Below are 12,180 nucleotides of genomic sequence, written 5' to 3'. Positions count from 1 at the left end.
TGTTATTGTTATTGTTATTATTGTTATTATTATTATTATTATTATTATTATTATTATTATTATTATTATTATTATTATTATTATTATTATTATTATTATTATTATTATTATTATTATTATTATTATTATTATTTGATATTATTTAATATTATTATCAGTTTATCTAGTGGGGCTTTTATAGTCTTTACTTAATGTCACTCTTTAATACGCCTTAGTAGTAAAAAGAAAATAATTATAAACATGACCATTGCCATGACTTGAACAACAGTTTATACCATCGTTGGTCCAATGTTGGGATTCCAACCGTTTGTGCGACCACATAATTGGCCCAACCTCCACGTAACAACCGTCATTTTACGACTGGCTGGCTTCGTTGGTGCAACGTTGGCATACCGACTATCATTTTAAGGTTGGCACAACAACGTTGGCCCATCCTCGGCGTACCGACCGTCATTTTAAGGTTGGATTGCTATGTTGGCTCGACGTTGGCATATCGACCATCATTTAAGGTTGGCACAACAACGTTGGCCCAACGTTGGCATACCGACCGTCATTTTAAGGTTGGCTGGCTACGTTGGCTCGACGTTGGCATACCGACCATCATTTAAGGTTGGCACAACAACGTTGGCCCAACGTTGTCATGCCGACCGTCATTTTAAGGTAGGCTGGCTACGTTGGCTTGACGTTGGCATACCGACCATAATATAAGGTTGGCATAACAACGTTGGCCTGACGTTCCCATACCAACCATGACTAAAGGTTGGCATGTCGATGTTGGTCCAACGTTGGCTTGGCGTCGGCCTACCGACCGTGACCATGCCGACCATTGCCAACGTTAGGCCAACGTTGTCTTGCTATCTGGGTATTTATAACGTATTGTAGTAATTATATTCAGCATGTTGTCATTATAAAGGTAAGCTGCAGGAGCAACGTTGGGTTCATTGGTACGTTAAAAAAATACAAGGTCATAAAATCATCTGAACATAAAAAAGTAATCGTATTACGTCAATCGTCAACATTTGAAATGAGCAATATACTATATGGTATTCATTCCGGCAAATACCTCGACCTTAGCACAAAAAAATGTTTTATACAATTTCAGTCCTGGTTAAGTAAAATAAGGTTTTAATGAGCTTTTCTTTTGCAAAATGTAATATCATTAACGACCTAGTATAGCGAGACCGATTGCTGAAAACACCATTTTACTATGCTCACTCAAAGATTAAAAAGTAGGTTTAAAGAAAGTCAGCATCTAAAGGTCTGCGTGGCACATCCCCGTACAAAACGATTGAGCCAAGGTAGAAATTAGGCGACGGAACCCGGCCATCTTCCTTATATTATGATATAAAAATATTCAATACTATTTACGCAAAAACTTGTTTACGGCCTGAATTTCCTTTTACCTATTTTTGCTATCCATTATCACTTTTGTATTTCTTTTCTCTACACGTGTCATTGGTTTAATGTTAATAAATACGATATTAAAGTCTCGATATTTCAAGCGTTACTCTAGAAAGCATTAACGTAAAGGATCAAGGGCTTCTTTTAATGGAATCGAAAATCCATCGTGACAGCTGCCAAATTCTTCAATTTTATGACGCAAAGGCACATGTAATCTTGGTGGTATTTAAGGCTCATTTTTCATTTCGTGCAAAGGATTACGTATACACTCTTCCTTTTCATGCATAATCTTTATATTTTCATGCCAAGTCATAAATGCTCCAACATAATGGCAGAAAAAAAGTAAGTCTTAAAAGTTATAATTTTGGGAAAAAATTCCAGCTGCAATGTTGGGTTCGGGATTGAAAGATATGCATATATTTCGACACTTATACATCGCTAGATTTTTTCACTAGATATCAAATTACATATTTTATTGTCGCGATAAATTGCATTTTTGCATAAAGCTTAAGGATTATTTGATTTATTGTCGATCGAAAAACTATAAGAAAGATATAACCAATACGTATTATTTAGTTAGGGATTAATTTTTCACTGGAACTTACTTTTACAACTTGCTACGTTGCGTCTCATACGATCAGACTTCAGCAGGCAACTGACTCGCTGGGCTGGTCATGTGACACTTTTTAATTTAACACTATTTTAATAGGTATTATTTATTTGCCATGTACCGTTTAGGCTAGGTTTCTGTACCGAAACATTTTGTACTAACTACGAAATTTGCATTTGCACATCTACAATATCATTGATTTACCCATAGTCATGACGATATAAAGCTAACAAAAGATCCACTTCCACTTTGTTACTTAAAAGATTTCCACCAAGATTTTTTATTACGTACATAATGAGTACAGTATTGTTATGGTACTGAATATGAGTTTATTACCTCAAGAAGGTCAATGGTATGATGTCTGTAATTCTTGACGCATGATTTCAGTTGTCGTCTATCAGGCCGTATTGATAACGTAAAACACTCTTGTAGAGGTGCTCGTATGTAAGCAGTCAAATTAGCACACTCGATAAGGCGTTCGACTATGGTGCGAGAGGTTGAGGGTTCGAACCCTGCTCTCGTTGAAAAATTGAGTTAGCTTGAAATTCCCTTGGACTAGGAACTTACTGCTAATTGTCTCGTTGTAACCCATACGAAACTCGGGGAGCTGATCCTGGTTGCGAAGGTTATTTGTGGAATGTCTAGAGTATGCGCTCTTGTAGCAGCAAAGTCCCTGAATTTTTCTTAAATTGTTTATGGAATGATGTGGGGTCGTAGTGGTCAGCGACAACCTGTAAAGTGTGCTGAGGCTTATGGATCAACGTCTAGGCGTTGTGCCTGTGCTATAAATCACTGCGCTTTTTTTAGAATTTTTTTAGTGGTTTGTATGCGTAGACCTAGTGCGTAATATTCGCACGCGTATGGATGACGAATAGCTCCTAAAGACGCCTAAGATAATTATACACCTAACCTTGGACGTCCAAGATGCAAGATTGCATCTTGGAGGTCTAAGAATTTTACATGCCTAAGAATTAGTGGTGGACGGTAACGCAAATTGGAAAGATCGCAGAAAGACCTATAATTGAATACATAGATAAAAAAAAGACTAAAATGCGTCTGATGTCACTGTCAATCAACGATTCTTGATTGGTTAATTGGCGAGTAAAAGGAAGGTCGATTTATCTGGTGCCGATCGGAGAAAAGGAATAGCAGAAAATGGCGAGAAACTACGTACTTTTACAAGGCGAAAAGCAACTTTTCTAGGCATTGTTGACATGGTGCCTTCGGGAAAGAAAGTTTCCTACTATAAAGACCTAACTGTTGAGATGGTTTGCATGTTTGAAGGTGCATAATTATTAACAACTAGATTTCGCGGTTCTCGGGTTGGGCAGTTCTCGTGATAGGCCTATCTCTAATTACCCAACACCCGTTACCCATAATACTTATCCTAACCTTTCAAACTACTACGATATACGTATCTCAATGATTAAGACACAACTTAATCAACTCTAATAGACCTACCCCGAAATTCTAGTAGTCTCTGGATGTAGGCCGTCCATTCAATCGGGAGAAATGTGAACGCAAACGGGCTATATAGGCCTTACCATAACTGCTGATTTTTATGTTAATCATGTCTTGAAAATAGGCCGATGAGATGCACCTGTTAGTCACACTGTAATGCTTTCCGATGCGCGATGCGGTACCCTGCGCACACCCACGTTGATACTCCGCGATAGCACACCGCGAGCAGGCGATATCGCACCGCGCGTACGCGATATCGCACCGCGCGAACGCGATATCGTACCACGCGAACGCGATAGCGCGCGGACGGACGGACGGACGGACACTCTGTGATTAGTATTAAGATAAGGGGACAAGTAGGGGGAGGCAAAAACGAAGGGGCGGCGGAAGAAGGGGCGGCAAAAAGAATTAGTAAAGAAAAAAGGGCGTTAAAATGTAAAGAACTGTGAAAAAATGGTACTATACATTGCTTTTAGGGCGCTAGCGCCTAAAATCCTTTTTTTTTTTTTTTTTTTTTTTTGCTCTTCACTTTTTCAAACCACCGAAAAAAATTGGGTCAACCTTTTCGGGCTGTTGAGGAAGGGGCGGCAAAATGTGATATTCTTCAGCCCCCCGGGATAGGAGCGGCCACGGTACGCCACTGAGGAGAGAGCAAACTCAACGGATTGAAAGAATCCAAAAAAGGGCCTGCCGCATCATTCTTGGTTCAATACCCCGTACACAGATGCATTGTCCCTCACGGATCTCCAATCGCTTGAAGAAAGGCGTCATCACATTTGCTGTCAATTTGCAAAGAATTGTACCACCTCTGAGAAATATACTCACCTGTTCCCTTTCAACAAGAGTTCCCATGGTATGTGTCTTAGAAGATCCAGCACTTACCATGTCCCAAGGTACAGGACCAATAGATATGGTAACAGTCCCATTCCTTACCTCACAAGGCTTCTTAACCATCAGTGATCAGTGTTTAAATTTGTCTTGATATTCTGATCTTATCTTGGTTTTTCTGATGTGTGTTGACAAAGTTGCTTTAATTTTACTGTGAGGTGTGGGGGGGGGGGTTGTCCATTAGTGTTTTTCATTGACGGTGTGTTTTAATCATGATTATGTAGCAGCATTTTTATCTAGTTTTATTACAATTTGGCTGGTCCAATCTATGTGCAATATCTTGTTTTTCATTGAATTGAATGTAACTTCATTGAATGAAGTTCTTAATGCCTGTGTTTATTTGTGTGTGAGGGCTGATAATCTGAATGTGAGAGTATAATGAGCGTTGTAGAAATATGATGAAATGTGAGAGGTGTATGTGGGGGTGAGTCTATGTATGCACATGAGAGAGTTTATATTTGGAGTGTTTGCAGGGCCGTGTGGATATATACGAGTTTTGTGAATTTTGATCTATAATTCAATGTAAATTTAATATGTGTTTGATGTATTCAAGTGCTTCAGTAAGTGCAATTAATTTCTTTTAATAATCTTATTGTGTTTTTCAATGTAATTTTGTATGTTTTTTATGTCATTATAATTGTAATATTTCATGTAATTTGGCCTCCGGGCCACGAATTGAAATAAATTTAATCTGAATCTGAATCTGAATCTGAGAGGGTTTATATTTAGAAGAGACAAGAATGCTTTGGCCAGCCAAAGGGGAAGGGGCAAGTATTTTTTGGCAAGCCATTTGGAAACTTTACCCCGGCTCATTATTGCACAACCACTTAAAAGGTTCATGGTTAATTATTTTTAAGGAAATCTAGTCAAAACTTGTTCAACATTGTCACATCGGGTAGAAAACTGGCTTACTTTCTTGTATTTCAGTGGGATGTAATTTGGTGGCGTGAATTCAAATAACACAACAACTGAGTCTATAAAGCGTCCGTCGTACATTTTGGTCAAATCGCAATATCGTCCAACACTATTGGTTATGGTGAATGGTCAATCTTGGACATAGAAGAAATCTTAGGCGTATAAAATCTTAAGCGTCTAAGATTTTATTGGCCAGGAAGAATACGCTCTAAGCGTCTAAGATTGCACCTTGGATGTCTAAGGTAGGTTTAGGCGTCTTTCGAAAGTATATGCCATTTATACACGGGCAAGAGGTTTCGTTCATTATTTTTAAGGTAACCTTTTTTGCTAAGTAAAATAAATAATAGTTATCCAATAATATCTAACAGATTAAGAGTAATAATGAACGATATGATTTTTTGTTATTACTATCTTTTATCTTGTGATAGATAGTAAAAACAAACCAATATCTAACGCAAAACATCATTAGAAGGGCAACCTAAACCTTTAAAAAAACGCTCCCTAAAAATACGGCCATAAACTGAATAAACCAGATATATTTCTTGGTGACTTAAGGGAAGGGGTATGAACGTTTGGACAGTATTTATTATGGGACATTAGAGCACATCAGACATATCGAATTGCATTCTGAATATGAAGAATGTCCTTCTGATATTTTAAATTTTTGAAATTCGCAATGTAATACACATTTTATGGCAAATCATTAAAATTGATATTTTTGATATTTAACAGTACTTGAAGTAAACTTTATAAATCTGATGATTTATACTTAAAGTGTATGTAGGTGGGATGAAAAGCCGACGATCAATTGAAAATTTTGAACTTTCGTATATAGTAAAGAAGATATGGATTTTTTTTTTTAAAAAAAAAAAAAAGGTCTTTTTGGGGAAAAATCCATATCTTCAATATAAAAGGTCAACATTTTTAATTGATCGTCGGATTTTCCTCCCAGCTACATACACTTTAAGAATATATCATTAGATTTATAAAATTTATTTCGAGGACTGTTATATATCAAAAATTTGACAAATATTAAATTTTAATAATTTGTCATAAAATTTGTATTATATCGTTAATTTCAAAAAATGAAAATTATTTGATATCAGAAAGACATGCTTCGTATTCAGAATGCAATTCGATACGTCTGAGGTGCTCCCATGTCCCACAAAAAAATACTGTCGAAACGCCATAAACGCTCATTCTAGATCCCCAGCAAACACAAAACGTTTTCGACATCATTCGCAAAAGGTTATAAAAGGTTGTCAGAAAACGTTTAAATGTCGGGTTATATAAAGGGTATATTAAGAGTATAAAACGTTTTTATAACCTTAAAAACATTTTTGATAATCTACTGCTCAGCAAACAAAAATGTTTTACAGAAAACGTTTAAATGTCGGGTTATATAAAGGGTATAAAAACGTTTTAATAACATTCCAAAAACATTCTTGAACACTTGAAACAAAACATTCTAAACATAATGTTATTCTGGGGTTGAAAAAATATTTTGCGAAAAATGTTTGCCCAAAATATTTGTAATAACGTTTTAAAAACATTTTCATGACCTTTATATAACCCGACATTTAAATGTTATTAAAAAGTTTTGAAAAAAACCAGAGGATGATTTAAGGAAGCCCCATCATGCACTGCAAATGTGTTATCACCAGAGTTTCAACTGCCACTTTACTTTTCAAATCCCATTGAATTCTGTGTAAAAGATGTTGTTTAAGAATTGTGAGTGTGTCATTATTACTTGGTCGATTTCAGATCTAAAGTGATGTATGCATGAAGGATAATTCACACCTTCTGTAGGTAACATAAAATGTGAAATCGACCAGCATTGTGAATGCGTTTTTATTGTAAATATATCAGTCCAAATTCAAATTTAATCGTGCCCGTCAATGCATTGTGCGAGCCTGTGGTGTCATGTTCACTCACACAGCTGTGCTAACCACAAGTCAACACAGTGGCGTGGTGGGAAGTGCTTAAATCATCCTCTGGAAAAAAAACATTTTAAGAACATTTCTGTGTTTGCTGGGTTCAAATATTTTAACATAATGTTATTTAAAGGAGTATTTCGTGATCCTAGCATCCTCTTTTTATGACATTTTTCAGTACATATCCACGAAAAAAGCATATTCCCAAAATTTCAGTTGATTCCGATTTTGCGTTTCCGAGTTATGCATGATTATGTGTATTACACTGCTCCATAGACAATGCGTTGTAATTTCGTTCTGGTGCACCAGAACGAAATTCAAATTTCATGATATCTTTGCTAAACGAATTAATCTGCAAGAAATATTTTGTACATAAACATTATGTAGCCAGAGGTTTCCAGTGATATAAAAATCTCTCAACTTTTTTTGAGAAAAGTGGGGGGATGAGGCTGTGGATCACAAAATGCCCCTTTAGTATTGACAAAATATTTGGCAAAAATGTTTGCAAAAATAGTTTACAATAACATTTTTTGAAAACATTAACAAAATATTGTTGTAGTGTGTTTGACAAAACGTTTTAAAACGTTATCATGACCTTTATATAACCCGACATTTTAATGTTATTAAAACGTTTTTACCTAAACCAAAAGCCAAAATATAACTTATTTAAAACGTTTTTAAAACGTTTTTGTGTTTGCTGGTCCCTTAAGGATTATAAATAGAAAACAACTGTGTAACATAACTAAGTGACTGTATTGTATACTAATTAAACAAAATGTGCTGTTGTCGGCTTTGCAAAAGGATGTGGAATAAATTAAAGTAACATACATGACGTACTTGCAAAAGGTACGGTATAGAAATTATGAGTTTGTTCGTACTCATTACTCGAAATGGCACATTAATCATGTTAATTTCCCTAAAGGTTTGTGGGAAGAATTCTCTTAATTAGCTAGCTGTCATATACAATTATCCACAATATAAACATTCCACTATGATTTAGAATAAATGACACCAAATTATTGAAAACTAACATCTAACACTCCAGCAAATCGTAATACTTAATGTTGGTTTTGATACGTATGTATAATGTCCCGACTTAACTTAAAATGTGATCATTTTGACAGCCTGTCCAAATGATTAAATTTCATTTTTACTTCCCTCAAACAATATAAACTAGTTGTCTCAAGTTATGAATATTTTATTGCCGAAACTTTGATCCCTGTCTGTTCGGGGTATGAGTAAATCTAGACCGTAAACGCAGATGCTTTGATCATCTGGTCTTGAGTTGTGAGATCCACAAAATCTGAGCTTGAAGGAATTTGTGATGTGCGTAGGTGGCTCACAATGTGTACAATCACAGTATCTGTGGTACATTGATGGGTGCATGTAAACAAGATTATCTGCAACCTCTTGTTGTGTGGCTGTTGGAATCATCTCTCAGGTCTGGTAGAGTCAAACTTTGGAACTGGCTGAAAACAACCGTAGTTGGCAGAGTGGTGCGAATTACGTAGTATGAATACTGTCTAATCTGGACTGAATGTTCTGATAACTCAGGATGTTACAGAATGGATGGCATAACACATGAGGGAAAGGTAATATTCAACCATAGACCGTGAAGAGATGGACGGTCGTCTGGATCGTAATTCTATAGATATTTCACATTATGCTGAGACCATGTACGTCTCGCTCGCACCTGTTGGATTAGCGTGTTTGAAAGAAGCGGCAATCGAAGTACACACGTTGTCTCTGACACAGTTACGACTGCAATGTAAACTCTGTTGTCACAAAACAATTATAGTTACAAGAAACGAAACGGTAAAAAACGCTTATTTGCTGCAGTTTCAAGTTATTTAAATAAATACATATATTCACCGTTTCGATTTATCTAACACTACCTGTTACTCTGGCATTGAATGAGTTTCAGTTTGCGTTATATAAGCCTTTGTCTCAACGTCATGCTTGCACGGATGCAGGGATCTATACGAAGGGATAAGCATCCTAGGTTACATAACCAAACCGGAAGATGTATCCTAGGTCTAGACAATAGGCGGATTAGCGGCCATTTTGTCTGCGACATGATTTTATTCACGTGTCCTTATACTTTAGTACACAAATATATAGGTTAACAGGTTTACAATATTAAAATTATATTTTGAATATACAATATATTCTGTAGTAAATCGATCAAATGACGGTGATTGGTAAGGTATTATTCGCCACTTGCACGGTTCCGCCATTATGCACTATATGCGGGAGAGCCTCGAACTGGCAGCATACATGAAAGGAAGAATTACGTAACCTTACACAGAATGTTATATGACTGGTTCAATTCCCATTCATGTATGCTGCCAGTTCGAGGCTCTCCCCGCACATAGTGCATAATGGCGGAACCGTGCAAGTGGCGAATATGCTTGATAAAATTAAACTGTCTGACCAGCTAGTATTCTCCTCCGCCGTCAGTGTGATTCCAGACACACCACGTACCGTGTTGCGAAGGTGGGGGAGACTAAAGCTGTATTGACGAACACGCATGCGTTAAAAATGTAGTTTCCGGCATTGTTCCTATGCACTTTCACCCTCCTGACGGATGCTCAGAGCACAACATTCCATTGGTTTGCGACTGATAATGCAATTGAGTGGACGAGAGTTGGGTTATTGACCTTTTGTACGGTAAATCGATTCGATGGCAGGTTTGAAGACTTTCACGCCTTTGTGTTTAGGCGAGACGATCATAGCTTCAAAGGATATGCCGCAGATGACCGTCCATGTCTTCACGGTCTATGATTCAACAGGCCATAATGGATTTTGTAGAACATGAAGCATTGGTTTAATTTCGCCACAGCATGGCACCTATCCCGCCTCTTCTTGGTGCTGTCTCTAAGTTCACAATGTCTGTGTTCTTTAGTACATTATTTTACAAAATGCAATAAAATCACCATTTTGTTACTGTTGCCGTAAGTGAGCATATCAACCTGCACATGTATGCTAAATGCACGTGTTTTGATATTCCTCTCCCGGCCTGCTTCTTACCTGCATCAAAACACGAGATTTCACGTTTTGTCATATACGCCCCAAAACGACATTGATGAATTTGGTGAGTGTAGGCTGTAGGGTAAACTGGGTTAAATGGAACGCTTAAGCAATAAATCACATTCTGTGGTCGGAAAGGTATTCATATAATGATTTTTGTTTGTTTCAATAAGTAGATAATATGTTTTTACAACTTGTTTTAACAGATTAACTCCTATTTTATGCTTTGTTTCTTTTATTCGGTCCAAATACATACATGGTCAGGGTGTTCCAGTTACCCCAACAAATTGGGGTAAATGGAACAGCAGGGTGGGTAATTAGAACAAGGGGCATTTACTTGCAAGGAGCCTACATTCATAGCTATATTTACATTGAAAAGACATCAGAATATTTTGTTTAACATATTTTTCGTGTGTTTTTATAAACATGGTAATATACCACGTAAAAATACACTTTCTCTTGGTATATAACAGAAAAAATGGTTTTTAGATTTAAAAAAAAACACATCTATGAGGGGCCTAATCTACCATGAATTAGTTATTTGTAGTATATAATTTCATATTATTTATAAAACCAATCAGCAAAAAAATACTAACATGATATATATATTTAAAGTCAATCAACCGTGTTCAATTTACCTCAAGCGGATCTGCTGTGGGGTAAATGGAACACCAAACTAATTAATTCGTCGGCCGCATCACATACTGACGTATTCGACATTTTTAACATTTTTGAGAAAATTGGTATGTTAGTTTGTTATGTTCTACTCTATATATTCACCAAAAATCATGCCTCAAAGTGGCTTAATTAGTAAGATATTAATTAATTTAATTATGTCGTATTTACAAAAGCTTGAAATGTCTGCATCACATAACGACGTATTTGCCGATCACATATACTGCGCAAGCCCAGTATATCGTATCTGCAATTTGAAGAATTTGCCGTTTCACATACTGACGTATTTGCGCGACGTATTTGCGCGACTCTGTCAATGCACGGCAAAATTGCTGTTTTGTCCTTTTCACATACTGACGTATTTGCGCAACTGTTTCACATACTAACGTATTTGCGCGACGTATTTGTCATTTGAACGGGGAAATTGACATTAGTCCTTTTCACATAGTGACGTATTTATTTAATATTGATTTTTTGCAGAATAAGTTATACTCTGATAGTGATAAGTGGATTATATTGAAAATATGGTATATTTGCATTACTGTTAAACTGGTTTTAATCGACAATAATATTTTAATCAAGATTATGCAGCAAATAAAAATCGCTAGATATTCAAGTTCGATTTTCTCGAAATGCGTATTTTGCAAATACGTCAGTATGTGATACGGCCGACGAATTAGCTAATTAGCATATTAATTTGCATAATTTCATCATTAAAATCTGCAATATTTTTGTTTAAAACATTTATGTTATTGTAGATAACAAACATATTGCCAATATTGTATGACAACTCTCAGAATACCCTTAAATTAGTATTTTTCACTGAACCGTAGCACCACTTCATGGTTAGTAACAACCTTTGAGATTTGTTTCCACTCTAATACCGAGTAAAACCAAGTTTGGGGTATGAAACAAAAGCGAAACGTATGGCGTTGGAGTAAATGAAACACTCGGTATGATGTTGCCTAATTTTGTTCTTGATTGAGGAAATTGTATTCTCAGAGTTCCTCCATGTTTCCTGACAACATGGCCAAATTAAGAACAGGAAATTAAGAGGTAGTTATTTTCAACTAATTTTAGGCAGTAAAGTATGATGGTGGATACAGTAGCGTAGCCAGCGGGGGAACCGGATACCTAAAATGGGACGGAGAAGCGGAACAATGGTGGAGAATAAGGGGGAAAAAGAGAGAAAGAAGGAGATGGAGAGGAGAAAGAGAAGATAAAGGGGAGGAGAGGAGAATGAGAAGGAAATGGAATGGAGAGGAG

The sequence above is a fragment of the Amphiura filiformis genome, chromosome 5 (assembly GCF_039555335.1).
Source record: "Amphiura filiformis chromosome 5, Afil_fr2py, whole genome shotgun sequence".
NCBI classification, from domain to species: domain Eukaryota; kingdom Metazoa; phylum Echinodermata; class Ophiuroidea; order Amphilepidida; family Amphiuridae; genus Amphiura; species Amphiura filiformis.
This window is presented reverse-complemented; position numbering follows the sequence as displayed.